Source organism: Photinus pyralis, unplaced genomic scaffold, assembly GCF_008802855.1.
Source record: "Photinus pyralis isolate 1611_PpyrPB1 unplaced genomic scaffold, Ppyr1.3 Ppyr1.4_LG4, whole genome shotgun sequence".
Taxonomy (NCBI): domain Eukaryota; kingdom Metazoa; phylum Arthropoda; class Insecta; order Coleoptera; family Lampyridae; genus Photinus; species Photinus pyralis.
This window is the reverse complement of record NW_022170511.1, coordinates 35340643-35358885: the sequence shown is the minus strand read 5'-3', so window position 1 is coordinate 35358885 and position 18243 is coordinate 35340643. Positions and strand designations below refer to the sequence as shown.

The window sequence follows — 18243 nt, the reverse complement described above, 5'->3', positions numbered from 1 at the left end:
ATCGCATGTAACTTCGCTCTAGAAAATTACATTATGAGGTCACAATTGATTCTTGTTAAAGGGGATGTTTCAGATTTAAGTAGCGAAATTTTGTTATATCGTGTATAAAGTTTCCAATTTCATCTCCAACTTATGACAACTTCTGTTTTATTATTGAAAGTCATTTCAGTCGACGACAAAGTGTCATTCTCTCTAAAAAGTTCGTAATCGAATTTCATGTCTCGGCAACTGTGTTGTATTTAGAAAAAAATTAAAAGACAAAACGGCATCCCCGTCGCAAAAAAATAGGAGAACGCTATTACTTTTCCGCCATGAGCTCTAATTAAACTTGCTTTTAAACACAAAGCGTTATGTGTAAAAGTAATTAAGAAGCGGTTTTTGATGTTGAGAGCAACGTATAATTAATGATATTAGTAAAGCGGGTTATCATTGTAACGACGTACACACGTACTTTACGTATTTACTGTATTTTTTGCCCAATGTTCTGTTTACATGATACATGTGCATTTCCATTCAACTGTCGTTTTTCTTTTTATTTGGAGTTTGTGTCGCTTCTAAGCATCGAGAATACCCATTCGAAGGTCCATGGTGCATACTTCTTCAATAATTACTTTGTCTTGTCTTAAGAGCTATCGTTCTACTTTTTTCGCTATTTGGTTCGTTATGGTGTCGTGGCTTGCACCAAGGAAAGAAATTTTTCTGCAAACATCAATTTTTTCATTTATACGATAATTTTAGACTTTTGCAGTTTATTAACGATCTCCGAGATATAATTTTGTATTTTTTGTCTGTCTGTCTGTTGTCTGTCTGTCTGTCTGTCTGTCAGTCTGTGTGTACGATAACTTTGGGTAGAAACGCCGAATCGCTTTTAAAATTGGTACGCATGTTCTCAAGGATATAAGAAAGGTCGATATTATTTTTCGGCTACGTAGACTAACGGGCCAAAATGTTACAGCTCAAAAACTGACCAAACTTTTAAAAAATTCTGTTTTGACATTTGCGCAATCCTATTTTTAGCGCATTTCCACAAAAATAAAAAAAAATGCGCTATTGTGGCCACTTTGTCCGTCCGTCCGTCCGTCCGCTCGTTTTGCGACGCTACTAGTCCTTTATCTTAGGAGCTATTGTTCTACTTTTTTCGCTATTTGGTTCGTTATGGTGTCGAGTCTTGTACCAAGGAAGGAATTTTTTCTGTACCGCTTACAAAAAAAGTTATTTTAAAAAAAACAAAAAACCGTTTTTTACATGTTCCATAATTTTACACTTTTGCCGTTTATTAACGATCCTAGAGATCGTTTATAATTTTGCATTGCTATCTGTCGTCTGCCTGTTGGTCTGTCCGTCTGTTCCTTTGTCTGTCTGTCCATCTATCTGTCCTTGTGAACGATAACTTGGTTTAGAAATGTTCGATCACTTTTACATCTCCGTTAGTTATGAACTGAATTGCACGAAATTCAATATGGGCATAGCTTTAGCCATATAATACGCAATGCCAAAATTGCAAAATTTTTTACTTATAAAAGCATTAGAATGAAATTTGATACATAGGCACTTGGGATAAAGGAAAATCAAACGCCAATTTCAAAATTTGGTTTTGCGCATGCGCAGTGCCAACTGTTTTATTTATGGAAGAATTTAAATGTAATTTGATACATAGGCACTTGGAATAAAGGAAAATCTAGCACCAGTTTCAAAATTTTATTTTGCGCATGCGCAGTACTAACTTTTTTATCTATGGAAGCATTTAAGTGAAATTTGATATTTAGGCGCTTGGAACAAAGGAAAATCTAACATTAGTTTCAAAATTTAGGTTTGCGCATGCGCAGTTCCAACTTTCTTATTTAGAAAAGCATTGAAATGAAATTCTTCTCATAAACTGACATTGAAGTAGCACAACAAAAATGGATTGCCCATGTGCAACGCTATCTTTCATATTTGTGGCCGAATTTTTACGATTTTATAGAAGTTGCATCTTACAAATGGAAAATGAATGCAAGTGGAAATGCGCTTTATGTAAATCGTTTACGATTACTTTTTAACTTGTTTATTGTTAAGAGAGTTAAATGAAATTTTGTATACAGGGTGGTGACTTGCGTAACGCATCATAGGGATTGCAATGTAAAATTCATAACATGCGATTATTGGCTCCCCAAATTATTTTAGAGCAAAAATGTATTAAGATTTTTTGTAGAAAAAATTTTTTTACACCAATCAACCGTATTAGTTTTCAATTTTTTTCATGTAAAGACGGAAAATTGGAAAAAAAAACCGCATCTTTTTCAATAATCTACGATGCCATGGAATTTTCTAAAACAAAAAGATACTTATCCAGTTATCAATTAGCAGCAGTTCGAAATGGATTTTATGATCGACTGGGTTACTGTATTGCAGTTAATGGTGACTTACTCGAACATTTATTGTAAATTGTTATATCAGGAAACCGCGTTTAGTAATTTGGTCTTTCTTTATGTCGAATTCGCTGTTCTAAATATAATACTTTTTGATAAAATTTGATTTGTTTTATAGCAGACATTCCATGGCATGACGGATATTGGCGTAATTTTTGTATTATAAAATTCCATGGCATCACAGATTATTGAAAAAGATGTGGGTTTTATTTTCCAATTTTCCGTCTTTATTATGCAAAAAATTGAAAACTAATACGGTTGATTGACGCAAAAAATTTTTTTCTACAAAAAATCTTAATACATTTTTGCTTTAAAATAATTTGGGGAGCCAATAATCGCATGTTATGAATTTTACATTGAAATCCCTATGATGCGTGACGCAAGTCACCACCCTGTATACCCACCTCGAATAAAAGTAAAACTAATACCAAATTAAAACATTTGTTTTGCAAACTATGCTGATCTGAGGGAACAGAAACAACCCCTTCAGGAGGTGTGTTGTAAAATTAATGGATGCATGATCTCGATGATCGTGTTGTTGTATCAGATTTTTGTGCTTATAAATTCTATACTTACGCTAAGATGATTTTTTTCTTATAAAATCAAGTTGAAATGACATGTCAAAGAATAGATTGTGCATGTGAAGTGCTAATTTTCTTATTTGTGGATGGATTTTGGTTAAATGGATGTAAACGAATTTGGATAGAGCAATTTATTTTTTCGGGCCGACTGTTAATGTGGAAATGACCCCAGAAAATGGAACAAAACCATTTGCTGGTAGATGAAGTGGATTTACTATAACGCCCAGAGAGAAATTTTTGTAGTATGGATTTATAAATACCTACCGGAAAACAATTACTGCATTACGTACAATCTACGAGGAAGCTTTTTTCTCAAAAAAATCGTATCGAAAATGTACGTGTACGTTTTGAAAGTTTTTTTTTCACTTATTTTCACTAATTCATGAAACAAAGTATCATTTTCAAAAATAGTTGTAGAGTGTTCTAAAGGTCACAGGCCATATGTATGGAACCGTTAATTACACAGCGTTTTTTAAACTAGTTTACAACTACTTTCGTCTCTAAAAAGGGTGAAGAAAATGTGATTTTCCTCTCTAGTGAGGAAAGTATAAAAAACAATTGCTGTGTTAACCTTAATAATGACATTTAAAATTGAAACATACCTGTATCTAGATTGCTAAGTGTCAAACATCATTATTGTATACGATAATTTTTGATTGTAGTTTCAGAAAAAATGATGTGTAAAACTTGAGGAGAATGTGTTTTTCAACTCTCGTTCAATTGACACACTCGCTACGCGCATGTGTCAAATTTTGAACTCGAGTTCACTTCACTTTCTTCTCTAGTTGTACAAATAACTTTTCTAAAATATACCCAAAAACCCATATAAAACACATCAATCGCAATCTTGTATGAATTTTGCATCACTTTGATGCAGCACATATTGCTCTAGCTCATAAAATATGAGGAGTGGGAGAAGGGTAACATATTTTTAAGGAATTGAAGGTAATTTCGATTTAGGTTAACCGATTTTCACATAATTGGTTTTATTGGAAGAAGATCTCTTTTTGTAATCAGATTTTACACGAATAGAAATCATGATGAGTGGTAGAGGGCACGGTTTGACATTTACATAAACTTTGTAGGTTTTTCAAAAATTTCAAATGAAACTATTATGTGATATTATCAAATAAGAAGGAAAAGTGAAAACGTCAGTAAACATCGCATTTTGATATCGGTTTCCTACTCAGAGAATGCACTCATTCATAAATTTAAATTGCAATATTTATATTCATCAAAGTTGTCTTTGAAACAAAAGCATACATAACAAGTGATAATTAAAATAACATATAAGTTTTTAAATTATGAAATCAAATAAATTATTCAAGTTTTAAGTTTTTAAGTCTATTTGTATTCGAGATATCGTGCTAACGGACTCACATGACGCACAGATATAGCAAAATTATGAACTAGCTATGAGCTCGTTAATAATTGTAAGGGGGGCCAACAGTAAGAGGGTCAATTTTAAATTGTCATAAACGTATGTAAGTACTAATTAAATTGAAGTATGGGGATTAAGGGAAAGTTTTGAGTTTTTCAATCCAATAATGACCTCCGTAGGAGCAGACGTTGAAGAAGAAGGTATTGCAAATCGATGCTTACACGGCTTCCATTACTGAAAACATTCTACTTTGCCTCCTCGATCAGTACCTGAAAGTTACAAAACGGAATAATTTCGTAAATGTCGTTAGGGTTTGATATCAACCTATGCGACCGGTCGCAAAGGCAATTAGTCACTTTCCTTCCTGCGATAAATCTATAATGAGGATTATTCAATTTAGCCTCCAAATTGATTTCAATTTCAGTAAATGTCTTCGTGATAATTGCGCATTAAATTGAAATCACATTACTAAACAAACTACTCGCACTGCGACGACGGTTACGGGAAAATGGAATCGTTTCAGAAATACAAAATTTGCCGTCGATAGCACCAATTTATAGCATTTGTGAAATAAACATATTTTATCTTTTGCTTGTTGCGGCATTTCCATAAGGGATGCGAATGCGAACCTTTTTCTCCCTTTGCGATTATTTTATATTTCACTCAGTCTGTTATTTTCCTATATTCGAAAGTCCTGCCTACCCCATATTATGGAAATAAATCATTTTTATAAGTATTCAATGTTTTCTTATTCGATACACAAAAATATGAGATGTAATATACCATCTGAGTTGGAGATGCTAAATAGGGTTCGAATGTAATTCTGTCACTCTCATACCTATCAACTATAAACTGTTTTGATTGATCCTGAAGAAGTGGTGGCAAGTTGTTGATGATCAAGGTATTGCGACAACTTTAATTTCAGTTTAAGGATAAGGATTAAATTACGTTTCATTTTAGTCGTCGGGGACCCGTTTGTGTATTTCTGTATAAACGGAACACTTCAATCAGGGCAAATTTTTCCGGCTCGTATGTAATTAAGCGTGCATTCGTAAACTCAGCCCTCGATTGACTAGAGAGAATTGATTAATTGCCTTTCTTTGAGAGGATACAGGATTACGAATGAGAACATTGGAAGTTATTTATTTCCAAGTATTTAATCTAATTATTTATTTTCATATTTCATCTTCATGGAGCTGAACAATGTTTGTAGCTTTAAATCTCTTTTTGATTTATTTCGGATTCTTCAAGGTATAAATAGCAATTACTAAACATGTTCATCTTTAGTCGTCTACTCATTTTATTCTAATTGTCATTAAACGGGGAAGACTTTTCCATTTTTTTAAGTTTATAGTGACAATCTACGTATAAACGAAATCTACGAACTACAAATAACAAACTATCTAAACTTGATCGATTTTGCGGGGAACCTGGAGAGTGAATTTAAATTCTATGCATTCTGATTCCGCAGCTTGTCGGAATAATTGTAAAATTTGACGATTAGCGCCTACAAAATTATTTCCACAATCGGAATTATTGAATTGAACACTATTTTGATACCTAACAAAATGCAGTTTTGAAACTGAAAAAATTCCGACTACTTTCAGAGAAAAAATCCGAAATCTTGTAAAATGTTATTTAAAAAGGTATTTCGAAATAAATAATACATTATTATGGCCACTTTTGTCCCTCTACAAGATGCTACTTTTAAATTTTAAAATTTTAATCTTTCACTCAATGGTTAAAATATCCCTTTATCGCCTTGTATAATACATAACTATCTTTCCTATAGCAACAAATAAGTGATATTTTCGTTTGTTTTTGTTTTCTATCTGAACAAATTATGATAAGTCGATTAAATAAATTAAATAAAGATTTTTCTCACTTTCTCGAAAACGAGTCGACCGATTAAAAACCATTAAACTTCAAAATAAAGGACCTCGAAAGAGATTTCAAACAAGCTATTACTCATTACCACTTTTCATTTAAAGTTTTTAAGGGAATGACTCTGGGAGGCAGGGGGTGAAAGGGAGTGAAATAGTATAAATCTGTGGTGGGAAGTTTTTAAATGCACACCCTGTATAATATATGTGTCCAAATAATGAGGCACAGAGAATGAGACAACCTATAAAACGATTATGTAATGAACCTAGCTCTAACGCGGTGAATGAAAAGAATATATTCACTTTTTTTAAAAGCATTAACGTATGGAACGTATGAGGCATAGGTAAAAGGGATATGACCTTAGCAGTTGAACCCTTAAACCAAAAGAATTCAATCACTAAATTTTTAGATTTATTGTCTTAAGAATCTTAGCGACTAAGAAATGTGATTAATGATCTAAAATTTCTCACCATTTATTATCTTTGGGGTTCACTAACTTTGTACAAATTGTTCTTAGATTTTGCACTGTTTTATGACGTTTTCTATCCACAACCTCTTGAAAGAGCACCGAGAAATCTTCGCAGAACATGTTTCAAATCGGACTAGTTTGCAGGACATACAATTCGTTTCTTACGTTTTTCTCTTCACAAAAAGGACACTGTATACAATTAATACCAAAACATTGTTCGTGTCAAATAGGAAAAGTTCGGTGTAGGTCCGGTCAAAAGTGTAGAGCTAGTGTATATGGATCACGTGTAAAATCGGAATCGTTTTAAACATATATCGGTGTTGGGGTATGCATAAGTTAGCGATAATACATAAACATTGTTCGAGCTTCTAATGGAAAAGTAAATTATTCACATTCCATTGTAAACACTCCACTGTAAATCTCATGATTAATAGAAATCCATTTTCACTTACCTACTCATACATGGATTGTGATTGCAATCAAACTGACACGAAACTGTTGGAATTAACAAATATTAGCTGCTTCGGGAAATGGACACCAGCTATTCTGTTAAACCCCTGGGAAAACATCGCGCTGTGGTCGCTATTCAAATCTCCAGCTTGTACTTTTTTATCTCTCTAGAACTAAGAGAGCCCTATAAATTCCTTCATCACGCTAAACAAAATATTTGTATTCCCTCGGCGTAGGAGACCTTCTCTGGAGGCAATAGTGATCGACAAACTTTAGGCTACTTTTCAGTCACTTTAAAATGTCGTTCACGTAATCCATCCTACGTTCGACAAAAACATGGTAATTTTAGTAGCTCAAGATTTGGAAGATAGAGTAAATTATAGCTCCGCCATTGTCGGAATTCAATTTCTTCAACGGTTCGTCAATATTTATAAGCTATTGGTACTTTTTCTGCGCGAAAGTTTCATGTTTATGAACTCTCCGCTCGGATGCATCGAAATTTTAATAAAGTTCTACGAAGTTGTGATAGGGTTTGTGCTTTTGTAGCGCACGCTGTCAGAACTCGGAGATACAGTAAGACACAGTTTGCCGAGAATATTAACGCGGTGCACGCCATGAAGTAAATACAATTTCTGTCAACGTCGTATGTTGGCCCAGTTGTGAAAAAGTCAATCGTGTCGCTTTTTAGGCTTAGAAATTGTAAAAGCTCAAGTCGGAGGTCTCCAGCGGGCGAACCTTATACAATTTATTAAAGGATAGGTCTTCATTTGCAGAAATAACATTCGTTACGGTTCAGGTTGGTCACTTTCATAGTCACCTTCTACACTATACAACAATTAGATGTCAAGCGAAAGAAAATTCACGTTGAAGGTGTATCTTAATTTAAGTATTTAGCACTCCTATATACAAGTTGTCGCCGACAATCCAATTTGAAAAGGGTTATAATGATTAAAGAATGGATTTCAGTATGCGTTTTTTTTCATTCACATACACTATCGTATACTTCACTTCATTTAAGGAATGAATGCATTTTGATTTAGGTATTCGAAAGTTTGATGTGAATCTCGATGCTGTTCCCGTTCGTTAAGTATCTATATCAAATTGAGATCCCTTTACTTGGTACACACGAGTTTTCTAGACGGAAATTGGGAGCCTTACATTCACATATCTAATGAACCCTTCTCCAAACGAAGTTTAAGCATATAAAAAGGATAAGGATCGACGGAGAAATTGTCCCATTTCATTGGGTCTTATGCCAAGGATTACTTTAGGAGATTCACATCAAACTTTCCTAATTGATTGGAATATTCCCATGTTCCAAATTGATTTAGACAAATGGTTAAATTACCCGTGTAATATTTTCTTTATTTTTAAGTACTTAGGTGATTAGGTTCTATTTGGCTCAGTTTACAGTTTCATTTTATACTAATTTTTTTCCACCTTCGCATAACACAATTACTACGAATGGGAACCTTATGGCAATTATTTGAAAGTAAATGGAAAAATAGAATTTATTCAACTTCCTTCAAATTATATTTTCTTAAAGCTGATGGACACGTAATATATGGGACGTATATATATTTTTGATGTATGAATTCGAATCGCACAACTTGGCAGTTTTTAGTGGTACAGAACATCTGCTGACTACCATGCTTCGGAGGGCATGTAAAGCTGGCGGTCCCGGCAGTCATACAACGACTGTTGTTAAGCTGATTTAACATCAACAATAAATTGATCAATTTCTTGTTCAAGTCGCTTTGACAAGAAAGCTTTACAAGTGTAAACACAGAATTGGATGAAATAACTTGATCAATTTCTTGTCGGATTATAATAGCACAAGTTCTATTTTTCTGTCAATTTTTACGTAATTTCAGTAGTAGGTACCAACTACCAGCAACCAACATAAATAATTTTCATAATTTTTATGAGGTATAATGTCGCGATCTTTCTTTTTCTATTCCGTAATCTTCTATCAAGACAGAGGGAAACATTTTTCCACTTTTCACTTTTTTTTTCTACACAACTAAAAAAAATCACAACCTAATCTAAAAATAATTAAAGGTTGGTGAAATTGCGCAATGACTTTAAAAGGAACAAGTAATTGATCAAGTTAACAGCAGTGTAAAACCAAGGAATTTGAGCAAGAATTTTCAATAAATTGACAAATAACTTCATGAAGTAATTGATAAAGAAATTGTTGATGTAAAACTAGCTTTAGGTCACACAGGCGGCTCACTGTTGCTGTGATCTGAAAACGTATCTCGGGAGTGTCACCATCTATACGATAAATAAATAATAAATGTATAGTCTAGTTGTAAACAAATAGTGGATTGTTCTCATCAGGAAACCTCAAATTTTTTCTTTCAATAATTAAATTCGAAATGCCGCCGAAATTTTTACAAAAATATCTACAACTTATATAGTTGGACAATTATCCAAAAATAAAATTGTGGATTTGTTCGGAATGATTGAAACAAAATAAAATTAATTGTGTACCAAACGTTAACGTTATACCATAATTATTTAATAACTTTTTTTTGCAAAACCTTGCAGCGATGTCATTATAATGTTAAAGAAGGTAATGTTATTTAAATATGTTGATGGAACCATACGCAACTACGAAAGTTCAACTTTTAAACGCTTAACATTACAACAACGACATTTTGATAAAGTTAATTTGCACAGTTACAGCGTCGCGCAACGGAAAAAGGTGGTTGGTGACTCATCACCCGGTTCACATCTCCATTTGCAGTTTAACTCCAAAGCACTTTTCGCAAAAACCGTTTTTTCCATATTTTGACGGAATCTTAAAGTTGAAACATAAGTATATGATATATCATTGTAATCAGAAAAACGAGCTTTATTGAAAAATGCTAAAATCCAGTATGGCTGCCATAAGAAATAAAAAAGTAATCTACCGTACCTTCCAAGTCTAGAGTGTCTTGAATTTTCCGATTACATATTTGGATTCCTCATAAAAAAGTGTTTTAATAATGTTTTAGTATAAAACGTCCACGTTTTGTTGATTTCGAAATAAAACGGAAAACCGAGATGTGAAAATTTCGGTTACTTTCAAAAATATCGGAAACCTCGGAAGGCATCTGCATTTTGGTAATGGCATATTATTACCCACCAAAATACGCAAATTTGCCCATCGCATCTCTTCAAATAACCGAGATCCCCATGTTGGAGCTCGAAAAACGAGCACCCTGTATACGATACATCACTGAGAAGATCTTTCCATGGTAACCAATTATGAGGTGTTACAGTGAAAGATACTAAAATAAATTTATTGGTTTAGAAAGAGCAGGGGGAGGGGGACTACAAGGGTTTCTATTTTTCCGATTTCCTCTCGAAACGGTTTTCAGGATTTTTGATATCACTATGAAAAAGTTACTAACCTTACTGCGTGTAAATTTCAATAAGAATAACTAAAAAAATTATTTTACTATACACGTTCTCGATAGACAGTCCAAAAGCAAAGCCCTATCATGACACCCGAAACAAAATCGATGCAAAAATGGGTGCTTTATAAATCAAAGGGCGGTAAACTTTCTTTTTCCACAGCAATATATAGCTCATTTCCTGTCCATATTTTCTATTTATGAAAAAAAATTTTCCAGCATAACAATAAGCAATATTTCATATTCACAAATTGCCGATTACTAATTTATCGCTCTTTTTCTTTAGATAATTTATAACATGACTCATGCTTTGTTTGCCAAAACATTTGGTACGAAATCGGGCACCTTGTGAAATTACATATAACGTTATTGGAAGAACGAATAAAAATTAATTTCGATCAATCAATGCAAATCGGGATGTTTTTAGAGGAGGAACGAAGTGTTGGTTTTTCACTAGCAGAATAATTTTAAGGACTAGCGCCCCAAATCCTAGCTTACAACTCAACAGTTTCGGATGTCGACGAATCAATATATGTTTATATGCAGATGAATCTGTGGTTAACGTTTAAATTTTAATTTTTGTGCAGCAATCTAGATGAGCTTTATAGTGTACAGAGAGTACACGCAACTTGTCCTTTTTAGAAGAGTGAACAAAGCTTAGTTTTTCCACTTCTCAATAACTTTGTTCACCGAATAAATTCCATGGATACCATTGTTGATCCAATCTCCTAATAAATTTATCGAGAAATGGAAAGATTGGCCGTTAGACAAATAGGTGGAAAACACACGATGACTAGTGGTGGATGTAAGATGGATTTTAATTTGCATTAGCTGTAAACAAGTTGTAAATCAGCATATGCATGATGAAAGTGCATTTTTGGTTTAAAATTATCGATCTCACGAGTAATATAACTCAAAATGCACATCTACACCATAACAGAAAGCTTTTAGTGAAAATGTAAAGTCTCTAGCAACTGTAGTTGCTGAGATCTTAGCCGGACAGCCAGCCAGTCATAACGAGTATAATATCGTATTTCATAATCATAATTTCAACCGGATGGCGCCCATTTTTGCAATCGGTACTTGTTTTAATGCACCAAGATCTTCGGTGTACACTTCTGGTTACAACCAGAAGCCACACCACCGCTTCTGTTTAAAATGCAACACCGTTATTATAGAGAAAGATAGTTTTTTTTGTATTAGGGCTCAAACAATTTTGGTTTTGTCAAGCTAGTTTTCCTAAAATCTCAAGAATTTCCATTAATTTTCTCTTTATTCCCTTAATTTTTTTTCTAAACCTCCTTTACAGAATGTTCTCTATCTCGCCCAATTCTCTCTGTGTTGTATTAGTGCCTTTCCCATCTACTTATTCCTTTCACATAAATGATTGATTTTAAAGTTTCCCAAACAAAAAATGGTGTGCTGTCCTCATCCCCTAAAGTGTGAAAAAATTAAACATTTTTGGGGAAAACTGAAAAGTCGTAAATTTACCTCAGTGGTTACAATAAGATTATATTACTAATGTGAGGCCTCACGATATTTCGACGAAATCATTCAAGGACGAACGTCAAAAACGACCCACGAAATTAAATTATGTTATATTATACAGGGACTCGTCTATACGCAGAGTAATGAAAAAAATTCTCTAGAAAAGTAAATAAAAGAACGAAATTCAATATAATCGTCTTCTGGATGTGATTTTTTCTCTCTCTCACTCTGAATTTAATTATTCAATATCAAAGGGTTCGCCCCTTCAGTCATCATTTTTCATCACTGCTCACAAAAAGATTTTCTCCTTTTAATTTACGCTAATGAGTACGGTACGAATGCGCGCTTTTTTTTTACAAAGGGCAATGAATTTTTGTGATAATTAAAAAAGTATTATGCTTCTACATAATATAAGAAATTAAGGGATGTATTGTTTTTAGAATTTTATTTTTTTAATTTTCTCTCTGCGATCGTAGGCGTTACATTGAAATTACCTTGAGATTTTGATAAGGAAATGTTTTACAATGCTCAAGATAAGCATATACTGGTAGAAGCTGTATAGATGTTTCGAATCAGCTTTCTAAAGGGCGAGTTATCATGCTCCCTAATTCTCATCTTGTGTAATCTAATCCATTATCCCTAATTAGAGAGAAAACGGATGTAGGATTGAGGGAAACTTAGTTTTTATTTTTTCGAAGTCGAGCACTAGTAACATACGAAATTTCCGATTTTTTACGAGCACGTCACCTACTCAGTTATCCGAACAGCTTGCGAAAATTAATTAAAAAATCATTAACGTCGGCAATGTTTTTAATTTGCACTTCTCCATTATTCATACAGCAATAACACGCCGAACATAATAAGTTTGTCTTCGCGTCCGACTAATAAGATATATCCTTCTTCTTGACGTGTCTTGGGCGTATTTGTTGTCATTTAGTCAATTATTTTTCTGTTAGTGAATACGTGCATCATCTTAGCTTTAATCGTCACAACACTGGAATGATGGGGTATATATAGCACATGGAAATGATTTAAGTGCAATTCTTTAAATTTGTTTAAATTCCAACGATGAAGTACTATCAGTTCCTAACTATTACGCGTACATTCCGCTTCCTACAAATGCAACATTACAGTTTGCGCGAACTACAGCTTCTCCTCGTTAATTAAAACACGACGGGTCCTTTAAAAAGTCGCCTGCAATAAAAGAGATTTACGCCCCCATTCGCCGAGTTGAAACTACGTACCTGTAAGTAAATTAATCAAGAGAACGGCCAGGATTTACAACGATTTTTACGTAAAATTAGGTCGAGCTTATACAGCTAGTGCAAATGGGTACCTTGCGCTGTCAAAGACCTTTGTAGCACCAGAAGCTTTTCGTGTAATGAAAGGCCATATTTTATTTTAAAAGTAAACGATGATCACGCTTGAGTAGCAATAATCTTCTTATTGGAATTGCTTTTGAAATTATCAAAGAATTCGTTGTACGTAAAAACGTAGGCAATCAGATTGTGCTTTTGACATTGATAAGTAAATATCAAACAAGTTGCTAAAAGATTCATAACTTTTACGTTTCGTTTTAAAGCCCTTCTAGTCTAAAATACGAGATAATCATCTCTGCGGTCTCATTGTGCTTTTATGAGGAATTCAGTTTCATATTCTTAACAAAAAGGTGACTTTGCGCAACCAGAAAAATTCTTTTTGAAGGAAAGACTTTACCTGTACCTTTTCTTTTAAGCTTGTATTCTGCACATTTTGTGATTGACTTTACGAATTGAATTGGAAGTATTTGCTGGTCCGCCACTGCGATGGTCATCTTACACCTTGCACTTAATGCTAAAAAATGCCTCTCCTAATATATTTAATAAACTAGTATCAAATAATAGCAAACGAGATCCTGGGTCATTTAATCAGTTCTTCCTTGGGTGATAATAAATATACATAATACTAAAAACGGAATTGAAAAATTTCGAATTGCAAGTTATTATGTACACAGGTAGATGAACGGACGGGCGGAGGGACGAAAAGTCCAAAATCATGAACGAGCCTTGTTGCTGGTCAATAAATCCATTTAGTCTGTGGAATTAGTTACACAACAAAACAAAACCGAAAGCTGCACTGAGGTCTAAGGGGGTAAGGTCTACTAAATCCACGATGAAACTTGGTTTAAAATTATGAGGACGGCGGTAAAAGTCCTCTTCTGAACCCAAAACGGTTTCGTGAGAGTCTTAGGGGATAAGATTTACAATTCACAACAAAAATAAATGATTATAGGGCAAAGTAAATAAAATTCTGCTGCGAAACTTGGTATAAAATCAGGCTGAGATAATAAAATTGTGATTCGAAACAATTTATGATGGGGCGAAGTAAATGAAAATCTACGTTGAAACTTGTGGTAAATTATGCGGGGGTTACTAACCTTACTATTCTGAACAACGAACTGACTCCTACGCTCGAGTTAAGGGATTCGATATCCTACGCACAACAAAAATAGCTTAAAAGGCTAAATAAATAAAAAACACAGTACAAAACGTGGAGTGAAGTGAGAGGTTGTATTGTAGAATTTATTCAATACTAAAAAAAATAGGATGAAATTATGTGAAGGGTAATAAAATTACTATCCTGAAGCAAAAATGGCCACGCAAGGTCGTCCTAAGGCATCTACACAACCAAATAGTTTATGCCTAAGATAAAGGCAGCTCCTGAGACTTCCCTATTGCATTTTGCCGGCTTGCACCTGATACTATTGAATCTCAGGTGAAAGAGGTGCGATGTAAGTTCAAAAACTTAATTCAAAGTTTCCACAAATCTTTTCCTATTAAAAATGTGTGACGCGGGAATTTTAGGAAGTGCTTTCGGAGTACACGTTAATGCGTTAAATGTCGAGTCTCTATCTTCCGCAGTTTCGACTGTGAAACGTAAAATCCCGTTTTTTCCTATTCCCGTAGGCAAATGTTAGCTTCTTCCACCCAGTAGTTTCGGATGTGGGTTGTCATGATCATGAGTCAGTAACGCAAGAGTTTTCTATACTGGGTGAACTTTTTTTCTAAAACACTGGATACATCTTCAAAACAAGATTATTTAAGAAACTTTTTGTGGCATCCAAAATTATAAAACGTTTGCCACTAATTTATGTACCTTAAATTTGTAGTCAGTGACGTACATCTCAATGGGGGCATATTTTTTTGGCAACTACTAGTTTTTGTTACATATTTTTAAACAATACACTTTTTTGGATGTAGCAACATAAAAAACTTGTTATAATGATCAAATTTAAAAGAAAAATCGTTGTGTTAATTAATTTTAATCTCACTCGTTTGCGTTGAAAAAAAGCATCACTCTTTTGTTATTTATGCCAAAGCAGTTTATTGCATCAAAAGTCATTAAAAATCTATAAGCAAATTTGCATGCTTAAAAATTATTTAAAGTGGCGTGCGCCTACAAAACTATGAGGGTCAGATTTTTAATGGAAAGCTCTATTTTCGCAGGGAATATTTTTTTAAATATGTAACATGAAAACATGATAAAACTAGTAAAATTATAAAATTGATTAATACAAAAGCTATTTTCCTCAATTTGAGTGTTTCTCCTAAATTTGATTATGCAATATAAAACGTTTTTTATAGTGATATATCCAAAAAAAGTGATATGTCAATGTAACTAAACCACCTTTTCGAAGGGCAGTTAATCCTATACTAAAAATGGGAATCAAACTCATGCCTCGAGCAGTCTATCTGCCAATATTTTCAGAACAATATATTTCACCTTAATTTAGTCTCATATTTCGTATGGAATATTGATATGGGAACATTCCAGTATAGCCAATAGAATTTTCGGGCTACAAAGGAGAACCATTATAGTTCTTAATGATACAAGTTCGTTTATGAACGTCATATTGAAACGCGTGTAACGTTAAGATGTTAGTTACACAAGTTTCATTAATAACGTTCATATAGATCGTGTATCATTCAAAATTTAATCTACGACAGTCCAAATCGATTTTAATCAGATTTTTGAGTTATCTAACCGTTTTCATAAATTATAATTCAAAATTATCAAGTGTCCATACTAGTGGATGTCATGGTAATCACGTTTGTCAAATTTGACGTTTGCTGTTAGTAGAGTGTAGAAAATGGTAGTTGTTATTATTTGCGTGCTTTTATGAATTCATAAGAACACTAGTGCTTTTATGACACTTTTGTATCTCTCCTTATATTCACACATCCTTGATTGTGTACACTGGGGTATCTAATATAAGAGCAAAAATTGAAAATTTTGATGTACGCTCTGTGTTTTCATAATAGGAAAATAGGACTACATTTTTGTGCAATTATTATTGTGTATATTAACGTCCTAGCTTTTCAAATTAAACTCCTGGATTTATTCCATTTTAAAATAAGAATTTTTGACTTTGTTATAACATACTCAATTTATTAGAGCGTGAAATAACTAAAAATCTACTACTAAATATAGTATACAATCAGGGGAGGTTAGTGAAACTACCCGAATAAAAAAAACACGCACGAGATGGATCTTAGGGAAAAGGATCTACTGCCTACAATAACCGAAGTTTATTATAGAACGAAGTAATTTCAAATCCACCTATAAGTTTGGGTTAAAATTATGGGGCGAGTAGGAAAATTACAATTCCTTTATCAAGAAAAGGCTCATACTAGGGGACAAGATATACTTACCGCGCACAACAAGGATATAATCTACCTTTTACAACAAAAATGATTTATTGTGAGGCGAAGTGTATAAAATTTTACGGTTAAAATTGGTTTAACATTGGGTGAAAAATATTTGAGTTACCATTCTAATTTTCTAGGGATGGTATCGACGGCTACAACGAAAACACTTTATTAAGGAACGAAGTAAATAAAAATTGCTCTAAAATTATGCGGAGGGTAGTAAAATTCCTATTTTGAATGTACTCACACGCTCATCTGAGGGATGCCACTTCACTATAATCTTACCAATAAGCTTAACTGATATGTACGTATACGTCGTAGTGGCTATGCTTACTTTAAAGTGCTAAGAGAACGATGCAACAAGTGCACGTACTTAGCTTAATACCTTCTACTATTCCAATATTTTTTTAAATTTTATTATTAACTGTATTAGCTAATATCAATAACACATCCTCACAAACAACCCTGTTTTATTTGGGATTTAAACCCAGTCTGGTATCCAGATATTTTAAAACATTGGGAATAATTACGGTGGTGGTGATATCGTAAAACACATTTACATTATAAAATGGTGCATAGGAGAAAATTTGAAAGAAATCTTGCTGGGCCCGATTGTAGATTTTAAAGTATTGCGTAAATTACCGTATTAGTGTACACACATTATAAAAGCATTGTTATTATTAGCCTTTATTTACGGGTTTGTACGGTACGACCGTTTCATCGGGATACTCGCATCAAGTCTACGCAATAAGTGCCGCATATTGACCAAGCAGTGTTATGAGAATTTTATCAGATTTTTGGAGGTCACTCCCAGATTATTTTGGAAATTTCACCATAACTTGCATAAGTCATCTAACGGTTTACCATCCATATGTTTAACGATGGTAGTTACTTCTCAGATGAAATTGTCAACCTTTTCGCTAAACATTTCGCCAGTGCCTTTATGGATAGTTCAATCAGGTAATTCATTCGCCATGCTTGACCAAATCGACCTGGTCAAATTTACGGCTCAACATATTCAAGATAGGCTTGCTAAAATGGATTTGATTGGTAGTACCGGGCCAGGCCGACGAACGATAGACGAACAGTCCAGGTCTTCATTGAAGATACCTGGTCAAATTTCTTCGATATAAGGTCAAAAGTATCACAACTCACAACGCTCTCATCTTGGTCCTCTACTGTTCCTGGCCGTCATCAACGATATTTCATCAATACTGTTATCTGACCATGCGCTCTTCGCCGACGATTTTCAGGGCGGTTGGGGGTATCAAAGACACCGCAATGCTACAGCAATACTTGGTGCAATTAGAACTCTGGGTTTTAAACAACGACTTGCAGCTAAATGTGATGAGTAAATGTTACACTATTTGTTTTTGGAAAATTACACTCCCGCTGAGCCGAATTAGGTACTACCTTGGTATTCAGTTATTGTCAATTAATGCAAGATTTGTTTAGAATAGTGCTGGGTTGCTACTGTATTAACTTATTTT

At 33.8% G+C, this 18243-nt stretch overlaps 1 protein-coding gene across 1 annotated transcript in view; it reads left to right on the top strand.

The window, feature by feature from the left end:
* The window catches only part of LOC116167723 (head-specific guanylate cyclase), a 263401-nt gene that overhangs the window by 17143 nt on the left and 228015 nt on the right, over positions 1-18243 (top strand). The window lies entirely within an intron of this gene.